This window comes from Stenella coeruleoalba (genome assembly GCF_951394435.1).
Source record: "Stenella coeruleoalba genome assembly, contig: scaffold_28, whole genome shotgun sequence".
NCBI classification, from domain to species: Eukaryota; Metazoa; Chordata; class Mammalia; order Artiodactyla; family Delphinidae; genus Stenella; species Stenella coeruleoalba.
In genome coordinates this window covers 3,596,923-3,616,889 of record NW_027645921.1, presented here as the reverse complement: position 1 = coordinate 3,616,889, position 19,967 = coordinate 3,596,923, and the positions used below count along the sequence as shown (strand labels likewise).

Below are 19,967 nucleotides of genomic sequence, written 5' to 3'. Positions count from 1 at the left end.
CCGATAGCTGTCATTTATAACTCTGCAGGTTTGTGAATTACAGTGCCCCTGAGCTCCTTTCTTCAACTTGCTTTCTTGTGACCTGGCCGCAACACCGCAGGATGGCTTCAGGCCCTAATCTGGTTCCAGCCCGGCATGCTGAGCCTTTGGTTAATTCCTCTTCCTGGTGGGAAATGAGAGTTAAATTTGCCCGTCCAGACACCTCCAGCTAGCCTCTCATTGGTTCTCGCTATTCCTGTTCATCTTCCGCAGAAATTGCAAACTGGGCCAAACAGGAGGTTAAAGGCGCTGACTCTCCAAGTGGGGAGAGTGTTAGTAAAGCGTCTGGAATGTTGCACCCGAGTACCAGGGGAGGAAAACTGAGACATATTTGAACACGTCTCCCGATCACATGGTTGATCATACTCTGGGTTCCACATGCATGTTTTAGCTGAAGGAAGAATACCTAAAACCTGGGTAGTTGAAACCCGTGGAATGGGTACCATGCAATATGACTTCAAAGGGTCTTCATTTGCTCACCGAACCTCTCCAATCCTATCACTGCTGCGTTTATGCCCCTGTACACATTCTTGATTCTCTTTCGGAGACATAGCAATCTATACGTTTTAAGATACTTACTAGTCAGGTACAATCTTAGACGTTTAATATGCGGTGTTGAGTCCATTTCGTTGAGCAAGGAGTAGCTCTTGTCTATTCCATATTTGGCCTAAGGAACTTTATCTGTGCTCATTTCAATCTCTGGTTTTATGCAGCACCCGAACTCACCTTTCCCCTTAAGCAAGCATAAGTTGGTTTTCTAAATTTGAGACCCTGTTCTGTTCTGTAATTCAGTTCCTGTGTAGCCAAGTTTCCATTCCGTGTATTACTGATATCTTATGATGTTTCTTTTTCTGTGTGACTTATTTCAGTTAGAATCATCATACCTGAATCCACTCATTGTGATTCTAAGGGCCTGATGACACAGATTTCATTTCTGAGTGATATTGCTTTGTAAGTGAATACTACAACTTCTTTATCCATTTTTCACTTTCTGCGATGTTGAACTTGTACTGTAAACGAGGTTCTTGTAAACAGAGCCGTTCCAAACTTTGGGGTGGCTGTGTCTTTTTGATTTTAATTTCCCTAAGCTATAGGACCATAAGTGGAAGTGCCCTAGGTTCTGTTGCTTTGTTTTTTAGATGTTTCAGGAAACAACATACACTTCTCCCGAGTGGTTTTTGGCAATTTACATCCCGCCCATCAGCATAACAAGGCTCCCAGTTCTCCATGGCCTGTCCTGCCTTTCTGGATTTTACACTTTTTTCAGATGGCCCTTTTGACCGGGGGGAAGTGAGACTTCATTGTAGTGCAGATTTCCTTTGCAAGCTTGCTTGGTTGGCCAAAAAGGGCGTATGCGTTTTTTCCTGAATATATTCAGGAAAAAACGCATACGCCCTTTTTGGCCAAGTGCATCATTGTGGACGTTCTGCCTCTTTTCCTATGCTTTCAATGCAATTCCAGTCTACCTCCTGAAATCGGTTTCCTGCAATTCTGCCCCGCTTTCAAGTCCTCTTGGCAGCCTTACTTCAGTCTATTTTTGGACGATAGCTGTCATTTATAACTCTGCAGGTTTGTGAATTACAGTGCCCCTGAGCTCCTTTCTTCAAATCGCTTTCTTTTGAGCTGGCCGCAACACCGCAGGATGGCTTAAGGCCCTAATCTGGTTCCGGTACGGCACGCTGAGCCTTTGGTTATTTCCTCTTCCTGTTGGGAAATGAGAGTTAAATTTGCCCGTCCAGACACCTCCAGCTAGCCTCTCATTGGTTCTCGCTATTCCTGTTCATCTTCCACAGAAATTGCAAACTGTGCCAAACAGGAGGTTAAAGGCGCTGACTCTCCAAGTGGGGAGAGTGTTAGTAAAGCGTCTGGAATGTTGCACCCGAGTACCAGGGGAGGAAAACTGAGACATATTTGAACACGTCTCCCGATCACATGGTTGATCATACTCTGGGTTCCACATGCATGTTTTATCTGAAGGAAGAATACCTAACACCTGGGTAGTTGAAACCCGTGGAATGGGTACCATGCAATATGACTTCAAAGGGTCTTCATTTGCTCACCGAACTTCTCCAATCCTATCACTGCTGTGTTTATGCCCCTGTACACATGCTTGATTCTCTTTCGGAGACATAGCAATCCATAGGTTTTAAGATACTTACTAGTCAGGTACATTCTTAGGCGTTTAATATGCGGTGTTGAGTCCATTTCGTTGAGCAAGGAGTAGCTCTTGTCTATTCCATATTTGGCTTAAGGAACTTTATCTGTGCTCATTTCAATCTCTGGTTTTATGCAGCACCCCAACTCACCTTTACCCTTAAGCAAGCATAAGTTGGTTTTCTAAATTTGAGACCCTGTTCTGTTTTGGAATTCAGTTCCTGTGTAGCCAAGTTTACATTCCGTGTATTAGTGATATCTTATGATGTTTCTTTTTCTGTGTGACTTATTTCAGTTAGAATCATCATACCTGAATCCACTCATTGTGATTCTAATGGCCTGATGACACAGATTTCATTGCTGAGTGATATTGCTTTGTAAGTGAATACTACAACTTCTTTATCCATTTTTCACTTTCTGCGATGTTGAACTTGTACTGTAAACGAGGTTCTTGTAAACAGAGCCGTTCCAAACTTTGGGGTGGCTGTGTCTTTTTGATTTTAATTTCCCTAAGCTATAGGACCATAAGTGGAAGTGCCCTAGGTTCTGTTGCTTTGTTTTTTAGATGTTTCAGGAAACACTATACACTTCTCCCGAGTGGTTGTTGGCAATTTACATCCCGCCCATCAGCATAACAAGGCTCCCAGTTCTCCATGGCCTGTCCTGCCTTTCTGGATTTTACACTTTTTTCAGATGGCCCTTTTCACCGGGGGGAAGTGAGACTTCATTGCAGTGCAGATTTCCTTTGCAAGCTTGCTTGGTTGGCCAAAAAGGGCGTATGCGTTTTTTCCTGAATATATTCAGGAAAAAACACATACGCCCTTTTTGGCCAAGTGCATCATTGTGGACGTTCTGCCTCTTTTCCTATGCTTTCAATGCAATTCCAGTCTACATCCTGAAATCGGTTTCCTGCAATTCTGCCCCGCTTTCAAGTCCTCTTGGCAGCCTTACTTCCGTCTATTTTTGGACGATAGCTGTCATTTATAACTCTGCAGGTTTGTGAATTTCAGTGTCCCTGAGCTCCTTTCTTCAACTCGCTTTCTTTTGAGCTGGCCGCAACACCGCAGGATGGCTTCAGGCCCTAATCTGGTTCTGGTACGGCACGCTGAGCCTTTGGTTAATTCCTCTTCCTGGTGGGAAATGAGAGTTAAATTTGCCCGTCCAGACACCTCCAGCTAGTCTCTCATTGGTTCTCGCTATTCCTGTTCATCTTCCGCAGAAATTGCAAACTGGGCCAAACAGGAGGTTAAAGGCGCTGACTCTCCAAGTGGGGAGAGTGTTAGTAAAGCGTCTGGAATGTTGCACCCGAGTACCAGGGGAGGAAACTGAGACATATTTGAACACGTCTCCCGTTCACATGGTTGATCATACTTGGGTTCCACATGCATGTTTTAGCTGAAGGAAGAATACCTTAAACCTGGAGAGTTCAGACCCGTGTAATGGGTACCATGAAATATGACTTCAAAGGGTCTTCATTTGCTCACCGAACCTCTCCAATCCTATCACTGCTGCGTTTATGCCCCTGTACACATGCTTGATTCTCTTTCGGAGACATAGCAATCCATAGGTTTTAAGATACTTACTAGTCAGGTACATTCTTAGGCGTTTAATATGGGGTGTTGAGTCCATTTCGTTGAGCAAGGAGTAGCTCTTGTCTATTCCATATTTGACTTAAGGAACTTTATCTGTGCTCATTTCAATCTCTGGTTTTATGCAGCACCCCAACGCACCTTTACCCTTAAGCAAGCATAAGTTGGTTTTCTAAATTTGAGACCCTGTTCTGTTCTGTAATTCAGTTCCTGTGTAGCCAAGTTTACATTCCGTGTATTACTGATATCTTATGATGTTTCTTTTTCTGTGTGACTTATTTCAGTTAGAATCATCATACCTGAATCCACTCATTGTGATGCTAAGGGCCTGATGACATAGATTTCATTGCTGAGTGATATTGCTTTGTAAGTAAATACCACAACTTCTTTATCCATTTTTCACTTTCTGCGATGTTGAACTTGTACTGTAAACGAGGTTCTTGTAAACAGAGGCGTCCCAAACTTTGGGGTGGCTGTGTCTTTCTGATTTTAATTTCCCTAAGCTATAGGGCCATAAGTGGCAGTGCCCTAGGCTCTGTTGCTTTGTTTTTTAGATGTTTCAGGAAACACCATACACTTCTCCCCAGTGTCTGTTGGCAATTTACATCCCGCCCATCAGCATAACAAGGCTCCCAGTTCTCCATGGCCTGTCCTGCCTTTCTGGATTTTACACTTTTTTCAGATGGCCCTTTTGACCGGGGGGAAGTGAGACTTCATTGTAGTGCAGATTTCCTTTGCAAGCTTGCTTGGTTGGCCAAAAAGGGCGTATGCGTTTTTTCCTGAATATATTCAGGAAAAAACGCATACGCCCTTTTTGGCCAAGTGCATCATTGTGGACGTTCTGCCTCTTTTCCTATGCTTTCAATGCAATTTCAGTCTACCTCCTGAAATCGGTTTCCTGCAATTCTGCCCCGCTTTCAAGTCCTCTTGGCAGCCTTACTTCAGTCTATTTTTGGACGATAGCTGTCATTTATAACTCTGCAGGTTTGTGAATTACAGTGCCCCTGAGCTCCTTTCTTCAACTCGCTTTCTTGTGACCTGGCCGCAACACCGCAGGATGGCTTCAGGCCCTAATCTGGTTCTGGCACGGCACGCTGAGCCTTTGGTTATTTCCACCTCCTGCTGGGAAATGAGAGTTAAATTAGCCCGTCCAGACACCTCCAGCTAGCCTCTCATTGGTTCTCGCTATTCCTGTTCATCTTCCGCAGAAATTGCAAACTGTGCCAAACAGGAGGTTAAAGGCGCTGACTCTCCAAGTGGGGAGAGTGTTAGTAAAGCATCTGGAATGTTGCACCCGAGTACCAGGGGAGGAAAACTGAGACATATTTGAACACGTCTCCCGATCACATGGTTGATCATCTCTGGGTTCCACATGCATGTTTTATCTGAAGGAAGAATACCTAAAACCTGGGTAGTTGAAACCCGTGGAATGGGTACCATGCAATATGACTTCAAAGGGTCTTCATTTGCTTACCGAACCTCTCCAATCCTATCACTGCTGCGTTTATGCCCCTGTACACATGCTTGATTCTCTTTCGGAGACATAGCAATCCATAGGTTTTAAGATACTTACTAGTCAGGTACATTCTTAGGCGTTTAATATGCGGTGTTGAGTCCATTTCGTTGAGCAAGGAGTAGCTCTTGTCTATTCCATATTTGACTTAAGGAACTTTATCTGTGCTCATTTCAATCTCTGGTTTTATGCAGCACCCCAACTCACCTTTACCCTTAAGCAAGCATAAGTTGGTTTTCTAAATTTGAGACCCTGTTCTGTTCTGTAATTCAGTTCCTGTGTAGCCAAGTTTACATTCCGTGTATTACTGATATCTTATGATGTTTCTTTTTCTGTGTGACTTACTTCAGTTAGAATCATCATACCTGAATCCACTCATTGTGCTGCTAAGGGCCTGATGACACAGATTTCATTGCTGAGTGATATTGCTTTGTAAGTAAATACCACAACTTCTTTATCCATTTTTCACTTTCTGCGATGTTGAACTTGTACTGTAAACGAGGTTCTTGTAAACAGAGCCGTTCCAAACTTTGGGGTGGCTGTGTCTTTCTGATTTTAATTTCCCTAAGCTATAGGACCATAAGTGGAAGTGCCCTAGGTTCTGTTGCTTTGTTTTTTAGATGTTTCAGGAAACACCATACACTTCTCCCGAGTGGTTGTTGGCAATTTACATCCCGCCCATCAGCATAACAAGGCTCCCAGTTCTCCATGGCCTGTCCTGTCTTTCTGGATTTTACACTTTTTTCAGATGGCCCTTTTGACCGGGGGGAAGTGAGACTTCATTGTAGTGCAGATTTCCTTTGCAAGCTTGCTTGGTTGGCCAAAAAGGGCGTATGCGTTTTTTCCTGAATATATTCAGGAAAAAACGCATACGCCCTTTTTGGCCAAGTGCATCATTGTGGACGTTCTGCCTCTTTTCCTATGCTTTCAATGCAATTCCAGTCTACCTCCTGAAATCGGTTTCCTGCAATTCTGCCCCGCTTTCAAGTCCTCTTGGCAGCCTTACTTCAGTCTATTTTTGGACGATAGCTGTCATTTATAACTCTGCAGGTTTGTGAATTACAGTGCCCCTGAGCTCCTTTCTTCAACTCGCTTTCTTGTGACCTGGCCGCAACACCGCAGGATGGCTTCAGGCCCTAATCTTGTTCCGGCCCGGCATGCTGAGCCTTTGGTTATTTCCTTTTCCTGGTGGGAAATGAGAGTTAAATTTGCCCGTCCAGACACCTCCAGCTAGTCTCTCATTGGTTCTCGCTATTCCTGTTCATCTTTCGCAGAAATTGCAAACTGGGCCAAACAGGAGGTTAAAGGCGCTGACTCTCCAAGTGGGGAGAGTGTTAGTAAAGCGTCTGGAATGTTGTACCCGAGTACCAGGGGAGGAAAACTGAGACATATTTGAACACATCTCCCGTTCACATGGTTGATCATACTTGGGTTCCACATGCATGTTTTAGCTGAAGGAAGAATACCTTAAACCTGGAGAGTTAAGACCCGTGTAATGGGTACCATGCAATATGACTTCAAAGGGTCTTCATTTGCTCACCGAACCTCTCCAATCCTATCACTGCTGCGTTTATGCCCCTGTACACATGCTTGATTCTCTTTCGGAGACATAGCAATCCATAGGTTTTTAAGATACTTACTAGTCAGGTACATTCTTAGGCGTTTAATATGCGGTGTTGAGTCCATTTCGTTGAGCAAGTAGTAGCTCTTGTCTATTCCATATTTGACTTAAGGAACTTTATCTGTGCTCATTTCAATCTCTGGTTTTATGCAGCACCCCAACTCACCTTTACCCTTAAGCAAGCATAAGTTGGTTTTCTAAATTTGAGACCCTCTTCTGTTCTGTAATTCAGTTCCTGTGTAGCCAAGTTTCCATTCCGTGTATTACTGATATCTTATGATGTTTCTTTTTCTGTGTGACTTACTTCAGTTAGAATCATCATACCTGAATCCACTCATTGTGCTGCTAAGGGCCTGATGACACAGATTTCATTGCTGAGTGATATTGCTTTGTAAGTATATACCACAACTTCTTTATCCATTTTTCACTTTCTGCGATGTTGAACTTGTACTGTAAACGAGGTTCTTGTAAACGGAGCCGTTCCAAACTTTGGGGTGGCTGTGTCTTTTTGATTTTAATTTCCCTAAGCTATAGGACCATAAGTGGAAGTGCCCTAGGTTCTGTTGCTTTGTTTTTTAGATGTTTCAGGAAACACCATACACTTCTCCCGAGTGGTTGTTGGCAATTTACATCCCGCCCATCAGCATAACAAGGCTCCCAGTTCTCCATGGCCTGTCCTGCCTTTCTGGATTTTACACTTTTTTCAGATGGCCCTTTTGACCGGGGGGAAGTGAGACTTCATTGTAGTGCAGATTTCCTTTGCAAGCTTGCTTGGTTGGCCAAAAAGGGCGTATGCGTTTTTTCCTGAATATATTCAGGAAAAAACGCATACGCCCTTTTTGGCCAAGTGCATCATTGTGGACGTTCTGCCTCTTTTCCTATGCTTTCAATGCAATTCCAGTCTACCTCCTGCAATCGGTTTCCTGCAATTCTGCCCCGCTTTCAAGTCCTCTTGGCCGCCTTACTTCAGTCTATTTTTGGACGATAGCTGTCATTTATAACTCTGCAGGTTTGTGAATTACAGTGCCCCTGAGCTCCTTTCTTCAACTCTCTTTCTTGTGAGCTGGCCGCAACACCGCAGGATGGCTTCAGGCCCTAATCTGGTTCCGGCACGGCACACTGAGCCTTTGGTTATTTCCTCTTCCTGGTGGGAAATGAGAGTTAAATTTGCCCGTCCAGACACCTCCAGCTAGTCTCTCATTGGTTTTCGCTATTCCTGTTCATCTTCCGCAGAAATTGCAAACTGGGCCAAACAGGAGGTTAAAGGCGCTGACTCTCCAAGTGCGGAGAGTGTTAGTAAAGCGTCTGGAATGTTGCACCCGAGTACCAGGGGAGGAAAACTGAGACATATTTGAACACGTCTCCCGTTCACATGGTTGATCATACTTGGGTTCCACATGCATGTTTTAGCTGAAGGAAGAATACCTTAAACCTGGTTATTTGAAACCCGTGGAATGGGTACCATGCAATATGACTTCAAAGGGTCTTCATTTGCTCACTGAACCTCTCCAATCCTATCACTGCTGCGTTTATGCCCCTGTACACATGCTTGATTCTCTTTCGGAGACATAGCAATCCATAGGTTTTAAGATACTTACTAGTCAGGTACATTCTTAGGCGTTTAATATGCGGTGTTGAGTCCATTTCGTTGAGCAAGGAGTAGCTCTTGTCTATTCCATATTTGGCTTAAGGAACTTTATCTGTGCTCATTTCAATCTCTGGTTTTATGCAGCACCCCAACTCACCTTTCCCCTTAAGCAAGCATAAGTTGGTTTTCTAAATTTGAGACCCTGTTCTGTTTTGGAATTCAGTTCCTATGTAGCCAAGTTTACATTCCATGTATTAGTGATATCTTATGATGTTTCTTTTTCTGTGTGACTTATTTCAGTTAGAATCATCATACCTGAATCCACTCATTGTGATGCTAAGGGCCTGATGACACAGATTTCATTGCTGAGTGATATTGCTTTGTAAGTGAATACTACAACTTCTTTATCCATTTTTCACTTTCTGCGATGTTGAACTTGTACTGTAAACGAGGTTCTTGTAAACAGAGCCGTTCCAAACTTTGGGGTGGCTGTGTCTTTTTGATTTTAATTTCCCTAAGCTATAGGACCATAAGTGGAAGTGCCCTAGGCTCTGTTGCTTTGTTTTTTAGATGTTTCAGGAAACACCATACACTTCTCCCAAGTGTCTGTTGGCAATTTACATCCCGCCCATCAGCATAACAAGGCTCCCAGTTCTCAATGGCCTGTTGCCTTTCTGGATTTTACACTTTTTTCAGATGGCCCTTTTGACCGGGGGGAAGTGAGACTTCATTGTAGTGCAGATTTCCTTTGCAAGCTTGCTTGGTTGGCCAAAAAGGGCGTATGCGTTTTTTCCTGAATATATTCAGGAAAAAACGCATACGCCCTTTTTGGCCAAGTGCATCATTGTGGACGTTCTGCCTCTTTTCCTATGCTTTCAATGCAATTCCAGTCTACCTCCTGAAATCGGTTTCCTGCAATTCTGCCCCGCTTTCAAGTCCTCTTGGCAGCCTTACTTCAGTCTATTTTTGGACGATAGCTGTCATTTATAACTCTACAGGTTTGTGAATTACAGTGCCCCTGAGCTCCTTTCTTCAACTCGCTTTCTTGTGACCTGGCCGCAACACCGCAGGATGGCTTCAGGCCCTAATCTGGTTCCGGCCCGGCATGCTGAGCCTTTGGTTAATTCCTCTTCCTGGTGGGAAATGAGAGTTAAATTTGCCCGTCCAGACACCTCCAGCTAGCCTCTCATTGGTTCTCGCTATTCCTGTTCATCTTCCGCAGAAATTGCAAACTGGGCCAAACAGGAGGTTAAAGGGACTGACTCTCCAAGTCGGGAGAGTGTTAGTAAAGCGTCTGGAATGTTGCACCCGAGTACCAGGGGAGGAAAACTGAGACATATTTGAACACGTCTCCCGATCACATGGTTGATCATACTCTGGGATCCACATGCATGTTTTAGCTGAAGGAAGAATACCTTAAACCTGGAGAGTTGAGACCCGTGTAATGGGTACCATGCAATATGACTTCAAAGGGTCTTCATTTGCTCACCGCACCTCTCCAATCCTATCACTGCTGCGTTTATGCCCCTGTACACATGCTTGATTCTCTTTCGGAGACATAGCAATCCATAGGTTTTAAGATACTTACTAGTCAGGTACATTCTTAGGCGTTTAATATGCGGTGTTGAGTCCATTTCGTTGAGCAAGGAGTAGCTCTTGTCTATTCCATATTTGACTTAAGGAACTTTATCTGTGCTCATTTCAATCTCTGGTTTTATGCAGCAACCCAACTCACCTTTCCCCTTAAGCAAGCATAAGTTGGTTTTCTAAATTTGAGACCCTGTTCTGTTCTGTAATTCAGTTCCTGTGTAGCCAAGTTTCCATTCCGTGTATTACTGATATCTTATGATGTTTCTTTTTCTGTGTGACTTGCTTCAGTTAGATTCATCATACCTGAATCCACTCATTGTGCTGCTAAGTGCCTGATGACACAGATTTCATTGCTGAGTGATATTGCTTTGTAAGTAAATACCACAACTTCTTTATCCATTTTTCACTTTCTGCGATGTTGAACTTGTACTGTAAACGAGGTTCTTGTAAACAGAGCCGTTCCAAACTTTGGGGTAGCTGTGTCTTTTTTATTTTAATTTCCCTAAGCTATAGGACCATAAGTGGAAGTGCCCTAGGTTCTGTTGCTTTGTTTTTTAGATGTTTCAGGAAACACCATACACTTCTCCCGAGTGGTTGTTGGCAATTTACATCCCGCCCATCAGCATAACAAGGCTCCCAGTTCTCCATGGCCTGTCCTGCCTTTCTGGATTTTACACTTTTTTCAGATGGCCCTTTTGACCGGGGGGAAGTGAGACTTCATTGTAGTGCAGATTTCCTTTGCAAGCTTGCTTGGTTGGCCAAAAAGGGCGTATGCGTTTTTTCCTGAATATATTCAGGAAAAAACGCATACGCCCTTTTTGGCCAAGTGCATCATTGTGGACGTTCTGCCTCTTTTCCTATGCTTTCAATGCAATTCCAGTCTACCTCCTGAAATCGGTTTCCTGCAATTCTGCCCCGCTTTCAAGTCCTCTTGGCAGCCTTACTTCAGTCTATTTTTGGACGATAGCTGTCATTTATAACTCTGCAGGTTTGTGAATTACAGTGCCCCTGAGCTCCTTTCTTCAACTCGCTTTCTTTTGAGCTGGCCGCAACACCGCAGGATGGCTTCAGGCCCTAATCTGGTTCCGGTATGGCACGCTGAGCCTTTGGTTATTTCCTCTTCCTGGTGGGAAATGAGAGTTAAATTTGCCCGTCCAGACACCTCCAGCTAGCCTCTCATTGGTTCTCGCTATTCCCGTTCATCTTCCGCAGAAATTGCAAACTGGGCCAAACAGGAGGTTAAAGGCGCTGACTCTCCAAGTGGGGAGAGTGTTAGTAAAGCGTCTGGAATGTTGCACCCGAGTACCAGGGGAGGAAAACTGAGACATATTTGAACACGTCTCCCGTTCACATGGTTGATCATACTTGGGTTCCACATGCATGTTTTAGCTGAAGGAAGAATACCTAAAACCTGGGTAGTTGAAACCCGTGGAATGGGTACCATGCAATATGACTTCAAAGGGTCTTCATTTGCTCACCGAACCTCTCCAATCCTATCACTGCTGCGTTTATGCCCCTGTACACATGCTTGATTCTCTTTCGGAGACATAGCAATCCATAGGTTTTAAGATACTTACTAGTCAGGTACATTCTTAGGCGTTTAATATGCGGTGTTGAGTCCATTTCGTTGAGCAAGGAGTAGCTCTTGTCTATTCCATATTTGGCTTAAGGAACTTTATCTGTGCTCATTTCAATCTCTGGTTTTATGCAGCAACCCAACTCACCTTTCCCCTTAAGCAAGCATAAGTTGGTTTTCTAAATTTGAGACCCTGTTCTGTTTTGGAATTCAGTTCCTGTGTAGCCAAGTTTACATTCCGTGTATTAGGGATATCTTATGATGTTTCTTTTTCTGTGTGACTTATTTCAGTTAGAATCATCGTACCTGAATCTACTCATTATGCTGCTACGGGCCTGATGACATAGATTTCATTGCTGAGTGATACTGCATTGTACGTAAGTACCACACGTTCTTTATCCATTTTTCACTTTCTGCGATGTTGAACTTGTACTGTAAACGAGGTTCTTGTAAACAGAGCCGTTCCAAACTTTGGGGTGGCTGTGTCTTTTTGATTTTAATTTCCCTAAGCTATAGGACCATAAGTGGCAGTGCCCTAGGCTCTGTTGCTTTGTTTTTTAGATGTTTCAGGAAACACCATACACTTCTCCCGAGTGGTTGTTGGCAATTTACATCCCACCCATCAGCATAACAAGGCTCCCAGTTCTCCATGGCCTGTCCTGCCTTTCTGGATTTTACACTTTTTTCAGATGGCCCTTTTGACCGGGGGGAAGTGAGACTTCATTGTAGTGCAGATTTCCTTTGCAAGCTTGCTTGGTTGGCCAAAAAGGGCGTATGCGTTTTTTCCTGAATATATTCAGGAAAAAACGCATACGCCCTTTTTGGCCAAGTGCATCATTGTGGACGTTCTGCCTCTTTTCCTATGCTTTCAATGCAATTCCAGTCTACCTCCTGAAATCGGTTTCCTGCAATTCTGCCCCGCTTTCAAGTCCTCTTGGCAGCCTTACTTCAGTCTATTTTTGGACGATAGCTGTCATTTATAACTCTGCAGGTTTGTGCATTACAGTGCCCCTGAGCTCCTTTCTTCAACTTGCTTTCTTGTGACCTGGCCGCAACACCGCAGGATGGCTTCAGGCCCTAATCTGGTTCCGGCACGGCACGCTGAGCCTTTGGTTATTTCCTTTTCCTGGTGGGAAATGAGAGTTAAATTTGCCCGTCCTGACACCTCCAGCTAGTCTCTCATTGGTTCTCGCTATTCCTGTTCATCTTCCACAGAAATTGCAAACTGGGCCAAACAGGAGGTTAAAGGCGCTGACTCTCCAAGTGGGGAGAGTGTTAGTAAAGCGTCTGGAATGTTGCACCCGAGTACCAGGCGAGGAAAACTGAGACATATTTGAACACGTCTCCCGTTCACATTGTTGATCATACTTGGGTTCCACATGCATGTTTTAGCTGAAGGAAGAATACCTTAAACCTGGAGAGTTAAGACCCGTGTAATGTGTACCATGCAATATGACTTCAAAGGGTCTTCATTTGCTCACCGAACCTCTCCAATCCTATCACTGCTGCGTTTATGCCCCTGTACACATGCTTGATTCTCTTTCGGAGACATAGCAATCCATAGGTTTTTAAGATACTTACTAGTCAGGTACATTCTTAGGCATTTAATATGCGGTGTTGAGTCCATTTCGTTGAACAAGGAGTAGCTCTTGTCTATTCCATATTTGACTTAAGGAACTTTATCTGTGCTCATTTCAATCTCTGGTTTTATGCAGCACCCCAACTCACCTTTACCCTTAAGCAAGCATAAGTTGGTTTTCTAAATTTGAGACCCTCTTCTGTTCTGTAATTCAGTTCCTGTGTAGCCAAGTTTACATTCCGTGTATTACTGATATCTTATGATGTTTCTTTTTCTGTGTGACTTACTTCAGTTAGAATCATCATACCTGAATCCACTCATTGTGCTGCTAAGGGCCTGATGACACAGATTTCATTGCTGAGTGATATTGCTTTGTAAGTAAATACCACAACTTCTTTATCCATTTTTCACTTTCTGCGATGTTGAACTTGTACTGTAAACGAGGTTCTTGTAAACAGAGCCGTTCCAAACTTTGGGGTGGCTGTGTCTTTTTGATTTTAATTTCCCTAAGCTATAGGACCATAAGTGGAAGTGCCCTAGGTTCTGTTGCTTTGTTTTTTAGATGTTTCAGGAAACACCATACACTTCTCCCGAGTGGTTGTTGGCAATTTACATCCCGCCCATCAGCATAACAAGGCTCCCAGTTCTCCATGGCCTGTCCTGCCTTTCTGGATTTTACACTTTTTTCAGATGGCCCTTTTGACCGGGGGGGAAGTGAGACTTCATTGTAGTGCAGATTTCCTTTGCAAGCTTGCTTGGTTGGCCAAAAAGGGCGTATGCGTTTTTTCCTGAATATATTCAGGAAAAAACGCATACGCCCTTTTTGGCCAAGTGCATCATTGTGGACGTTCTGCCTCTTTTCCTATGCTTTCAATGCAATTCCAGTCTACCTCCTGAAATCGGTTTCCTGCAATTCTGCCCCGCTTTCAAGTCCTCTTGGCAGCCTTACTTCAGTCTATTTTTGGACGATAGCTGTCATTTATAACTCTGCAGGTTTGTGCATTACAGTGCCCCTGAGCTCCTTTCTTCAACTTGCTTTCTTGTGACCTGGCCGCAACACCGCAGGATGGCTTCAGGCCCTAATCTGGTTCCGGCACGGCACGCTGAGCCTTTGGTTATTTCCTTTTCCTGGTGGGAAATGAGAGTTAAATTTGCCCGTCCTGACACCTCCAGCTAGTCTCTCATTGGTTCTCACTATTCCTGTTCATCTTCCGCAGAAATTGCAAACTGGGCCAAACAGGAGGTTAAAGGCGCTGACTCTCCAAGTGGGGAGAGTGTTAGTAAAGCGTCTGGAATGTTGCACCCGAGTACCAGGGGAGGAAAACTGAGACATATTTGAACACGTCTCCCGTTCACATGGTTGATCATACTTGGGTTCCACATGCATGTTTTAGCTGAAGGAAGAATACCTTAAACCTGGGTAGTTGAAACCCGTGGAAAGGGTACCATGCAATATGTCTTCAAAGGGTCTTCATTTGCTCACCGAACCTCTCCAATCCTATCACTGCTGCGTTTATGCCCCTGTACACATGCTTGATTCTCTTTCGGAGACATAGCAATCCATAGGTTTTAAGATACTTACTAGTCAGGTACATTCTTAGGCGTTTAATATGCGGTGTTGAGTCCATTTCGTTGAGCAAGGAGTAGCTCTTGTCTATTCCATATTTGGCTTAAGGAACTTTATCTGTGCTCATTTCAATCTCTGGTTTTATGCAGCAACCCAACTCACCTTTCCTCTTAAGCAAGCATAAGTTGGTTTTCTAAATTTGAGACCCTGTTCTGTTTTGGAATTCAGTTCCTGTGTAGCCAAGTTTACATTCCGTGTATTAGGGATATCTTATGATGTTTCTTTTTCTGTGTGACTTATTTCAGTTAGAATCATCGTACCTGAATCTACTCATTATGCTGCTACGGGCCTGATGACATAGATTTCATTGCTGAGTGATACTGCATTGTACGTAAGTACCACACGTTCTTTATCCATTTTTCACTTTCTGCGATGTTGAACTTGTACTGTAAACGAGGTTCTTGTAAACAGAGCCGTCCCAAACTTTGGGGTGGCTGTGTCTTTTTGATTTTAATTTCCCTAAGCTATAGGACCATAAGTGGAAGTGCCCTAGGCTCTGTTGCTTTGTTTTTTAGATGTTTCAGGAAACACCATACACTTCTCCCGAGTGTCTGTTGGCAATTTACATCCCGCCCATCAGCATAACAAGGCTCCCAGTTCTCCATGGCCTGTCCTGCCTTTCTGGATTTTACACTTTTTTCAGATGGCCCTTTTGACCGGGGGGAAGTGAGACTTCATTGTAGTGCAGATTTCCTTTGCAAGCTTGCTTGGTTGGCCAAAAAGGGCGTATGCGTTTTTTCCTGAATATATTCAGGAAAAAACGCATACGCCCTTTTTGGCCAAGTGCATCATTGTGGACGTTCTGCCTCTTTTCCTATGCTTTCAATGCAATTCCAGTCTACCTCCTGAAATTGGTTTCCTGCAATTCTGCCCCGCTTTCAAGTCCTCTTGGCAGCCTTACTTCAGTTTATTTTTGGACGATAGCTGTCATTTATAACTCTGCAGGTTTGTGAATTACAGTGCCCCTGAGCTCCTTTCTTCAACTCGTTTTCTTGTGAGCTGGCTGCAACACCGCTGGATGGCTTCAGGCCCTAATCTGGTTCCGGCACGGCATGCTGAGCCTTTGGTTATTTCCTCTTTCTGGTGGGAAATGAGAGTTAAATTTGCCCGTCCAGACACCTCCAGCTAGTCTCTCATTGGTTCTCCCTATTCCTGTTCATCTTCCACAGAAATTGCAAACGGGGCCAAACAGGAGGTTAAAGGCGCTGACTCTCCAAGTGGGGAGAGTGTTAGAAAAGCGTCTGGAATGTTGCACCCGAGTACCAGGGGAGGAAAACTGAGACATATTTGAACACGTCTCCCGTTCACACGGTTGATCATACTCTGGGTTCCACATGCATGTTTTAGCTGAAGGAAGAATACCTTAAACCTGGAGAGTTGAGACCCGTGTAATGGGTACCATGCAATATGACTTCAAAGGGTCTTCATTTGCTCACGAACCTCTCCAATCCTATCACTGCTGCGTTTATGCCCCTGTACACATGCTTGATTCTCTTTCGGACACATAGCAATCCATAGGTGTTAAGATACTTACTAGACAGGTACATTCTTTGGCGTTTAATATGCGGTGTTGAGTCCATTTCGTTGAGCAAGGAGTAGCTCTTGTCTATTCCATATTTGGCTTAAGGAACTTTATCTGTGCTCATTTCAATCTCTGGTTTTATGCAGCACCCCAACTCACCTTTACCCTTAAGCAAGCATAAGTTGGTTTTCTAAATTTGAGACCCTCTTCTGTTCTGTAATTCAGTTCCTGTGTAGCCAAGTTTACATTCCGTGTATTACTGATATCTTATGATGTTTCTTTTTCTGTGTGACTTATTTCAGTTAGAATCATCATACCTGAATCCACTCATTGTGCTGCTAAGGGCCTGATGACACAGATTTCATTGCTGAGTGATATTGATTTGTAAGTAAATACCACAACTTCTTTATCCATTTTTCACTTTCTGCGATGTTGAACTTGTACTGTAAACGAGGTTCTTGTAAACAGAGCCGTTCCAAACTTTGGGGTGGCTGTGTCTTTTTGATTTTAATTTCCCTAAGCTATAGGACCATAAGTGGAAGTGCCCTAGGTTCTGTTGCTTTGTTTTTTAGATGTTTCAGGAAACACCATACACTTCTCCCGAGTGGTTGTTGGCAATTTACATCCCGCCCATCAGCATAACAAGGCTCCCAGTTCTCCATGGCCTGTCCTGCCTTTCTGGATTTTACACTTTTTTCAGATGGCCCTTTTGACCGGGGGGAAGTGAGACTTCATTGTAGTGCAGATTTCCTTTGCAAGCTTGCTTGGTTGGCCAAAAAGGGCGTATGCGTTTTTTCCTGAATATATTCAGGAAAAAACGCATACGCCCTTTTTGGCCAAGTGCATCATTGTGGACGTTCTGCCTCTTTTCCTATGCTTTCAATGCAATTCCAGTCTACCTCCTGAAATCGGTTTCCTGCAATTCTGCCCCGCTTTCAAGTCCTCTTGGCAGCCTTACTTCAGTCTATTTTTGGACGATAGCTGTCATTTATAACTCTGCAGGTTTGTGAATTACAGTGCCCCTGAGCTCCTTTCTTCAACACGCTTTCTTTTGAGCTGGCCGCAACACCGCAGGATGGCTTCAGGCCCTAATCTGGTTCCGGTACGGCACGCTGAGCCTTTGGTTATTTCCTCTTCCTGGTGGGAAATGAGAGTTAAATTTGCCCGTCCAGACACCTCCAGCTAGCCTCTCATTGGTTCTCGCTATTCCTGTTCATCTTCCGCAGAAATTGCAAACCGGGCCAAACAGGAGGTTAAAGGCGCTGACTCTCCAAGTGGGGAGAGTGTTAGTAAAGCGTCTGGAATGTTGCACCCGAGTACCAGGGGAGGAAAACTGAGACATATTTGAACACGTCTCCCGTTCACATGGTTGATCATACTTGGGTTCCACATGCATGTTTTAGCTGAAGGAAGAATACCTTAAACCTGGAGAGTTGAGACCCGTGTAATGGGTACCATGCAATATGACTTCAAAGGGTCTTCATTTGCTCACCGAACCTCTCCAATCCTATCACTGCTGCATTTATGCCCCTGTACACATGCTTGATTCTCTTTCGGAGACATAGCAATCTATAGGTTTTACGATACTTACTAGTCAGGTACATTCTTAGGCGTTTAATATGCGGTGTTGAGTCCATTTCGTTGAGCAAGGAGTAGCTCTTGTCTATTCCATATTTGACTTAAGGAACTTTATCTGTGCTCATTTCAATCTCTGGTTTTATGCAGCACCCCAACTCACCTTTACCCTTAAGCAAGCATAAGTTGGTTTTCTAAATTTGAGACCCTCTTCTGTTCTGTAATTCAGTTCCTGTGTAGCCAAGTTTCCATTCCGTGTATTACTGATATCTTATGATGTTTCTTTTTCTGTGTGACTTACTTCAGTTAGAATCATCATACCTGAATCCACTCATTGTGCTGCTAAGGGCCTGATGACACAGATTTCATTGCTGAGTGATATTGCTTTGTAAGTAAATACCACAACTTCTTTATCCATTTTTCACTTTCTGCGATGTTGAACTTGTACTGTAAACGAGGTTCTTGTAAACAGAGCCGTTCCAAACTTTGGGGTGGCTGTGTCTTTTTGATTTTAATTTCCCTAAGCTATAGGACCATAAGTGGAAGTGCCCTAGGTTCTGTTGCTTTGTTTTTTAGATGTTTCAGGAAACACCATACACTTCTCCCGAGTGGTTGTTGGCAATTTACATCCCGCCCATCAGCATAACAAGGCTCCCAGTTCTCCATGGCCTGTCCTGCCTTTCTGGATTTTACACTTTTTTCAGATGGCCCTTTTGACCGGGGGGAAGTGAGACTTCATTGTAGTGCAGATTTCCTTTGCAAGCTTGCTTGGTTGGCCAAAAAGGGCGTATGCGTTTTTTCCTGAATATATTCAGGAAAAAACGCATACGCCCTTTTTGGCCAAGTGCATCATTGTGGACGTTCTGCCTCTTTTCCTATGCTTTCAATGCAATTCCAGTCTACCTCCTGAAATCGGTTTCCTGCAATTCTGCCCCGCTTTCAAGTCCTCTTGGCAGCCTTACTTCAGTCTATTTTTGGACGATAGCTGTCATTTATAACTCTGCAGGTTTGTGAATTACAGTGCCCCTGAGCTCCTTTCTTCAACTCGCTTTCTTTTGAGCTGGCCGCAACACCGCAGGATGTCTTCAGGCCCTAATCTGGTTCTGGCACGGCACGCTGAGCCTTTGGTTGATTCCTCTTCCTGGTGGGAAATGAGAGTTAAATTTGCCCATCCAGACACCTCCAGCTAGTCTCTCATTGGTTCTCGCTATTCCTGTTCATCTTCCGCAGAAATTGCAAACTGGGCCAAACAGGAGGTTAAAGGCGCTGACTCTCCAAGTGGGGAGAGTGTTAGTAAAGCGTCTGGAATGTTGCACCCGAGTACCAGGGGAGGAAACTGAGACATATTTGAACACGTCTCCCGTTCACATGGTTGATCATACTTGGGTTCCACATGCATGTTTTAGCTGAAGGAAGAATACCTTAAACCTGGAGAGTTCAGACCCGTGTAATGGGTACCATGAAATATGACTTCAAAGGGTCTTCATTTGCTCACCGAACCTCTCCAATCCTATCACTGCTGCGTTTATGCCCCTGTACACATGCTTGATTCTCTTTTGGAGACATAGCAATCCATAGGTTTTAAGATACTTACTAGTCAGGTACATTCTTAGGCGTTTAATATGGGGTGTTGAGTCCATTTCGTTGAGCAAGGAGTAGCTCTTGTCTATTCCATATTTGACTTAAGGAACTTTATCTGTGCTCATTTCAATCTCTGGTTTTATGCAGCACCCCAACGCACCTTTACCCTTAAGCAAGCATAAGTTGGTTTTCTAAATTTGAGACCCTGTTCTGTTCTGTAATTCAGTTCCTGTGTAGCCAAGTTTACATTCCGTGTATTACTGATATCTTATGATGTTTCTTTTTCTGTGTGACTTATTTCAGTTAGAATCATCATACCTGAATCCACTCATTGTGATGCTAAGGGCCTGATGACATAGATTTCATTGCTGAGTGATATTGCTTTGTAAGTAAATACCACAACTTCTTTATCC

At 43.8% G+C, this 19,967-nt stretch overlaps 1 long non-coding RNA gene across 7 annotated transcripts in view; it reads left to right on the top strand.

The window, feature by feature from the left end:
• Positions 1 to 19,967, top strand: part of LOC307181470 — a 1,536,115-nt gene that overhangs the window by 781,015 nt on the left and 735,133 nt on the right. The window lies entirely within an intron of this gene.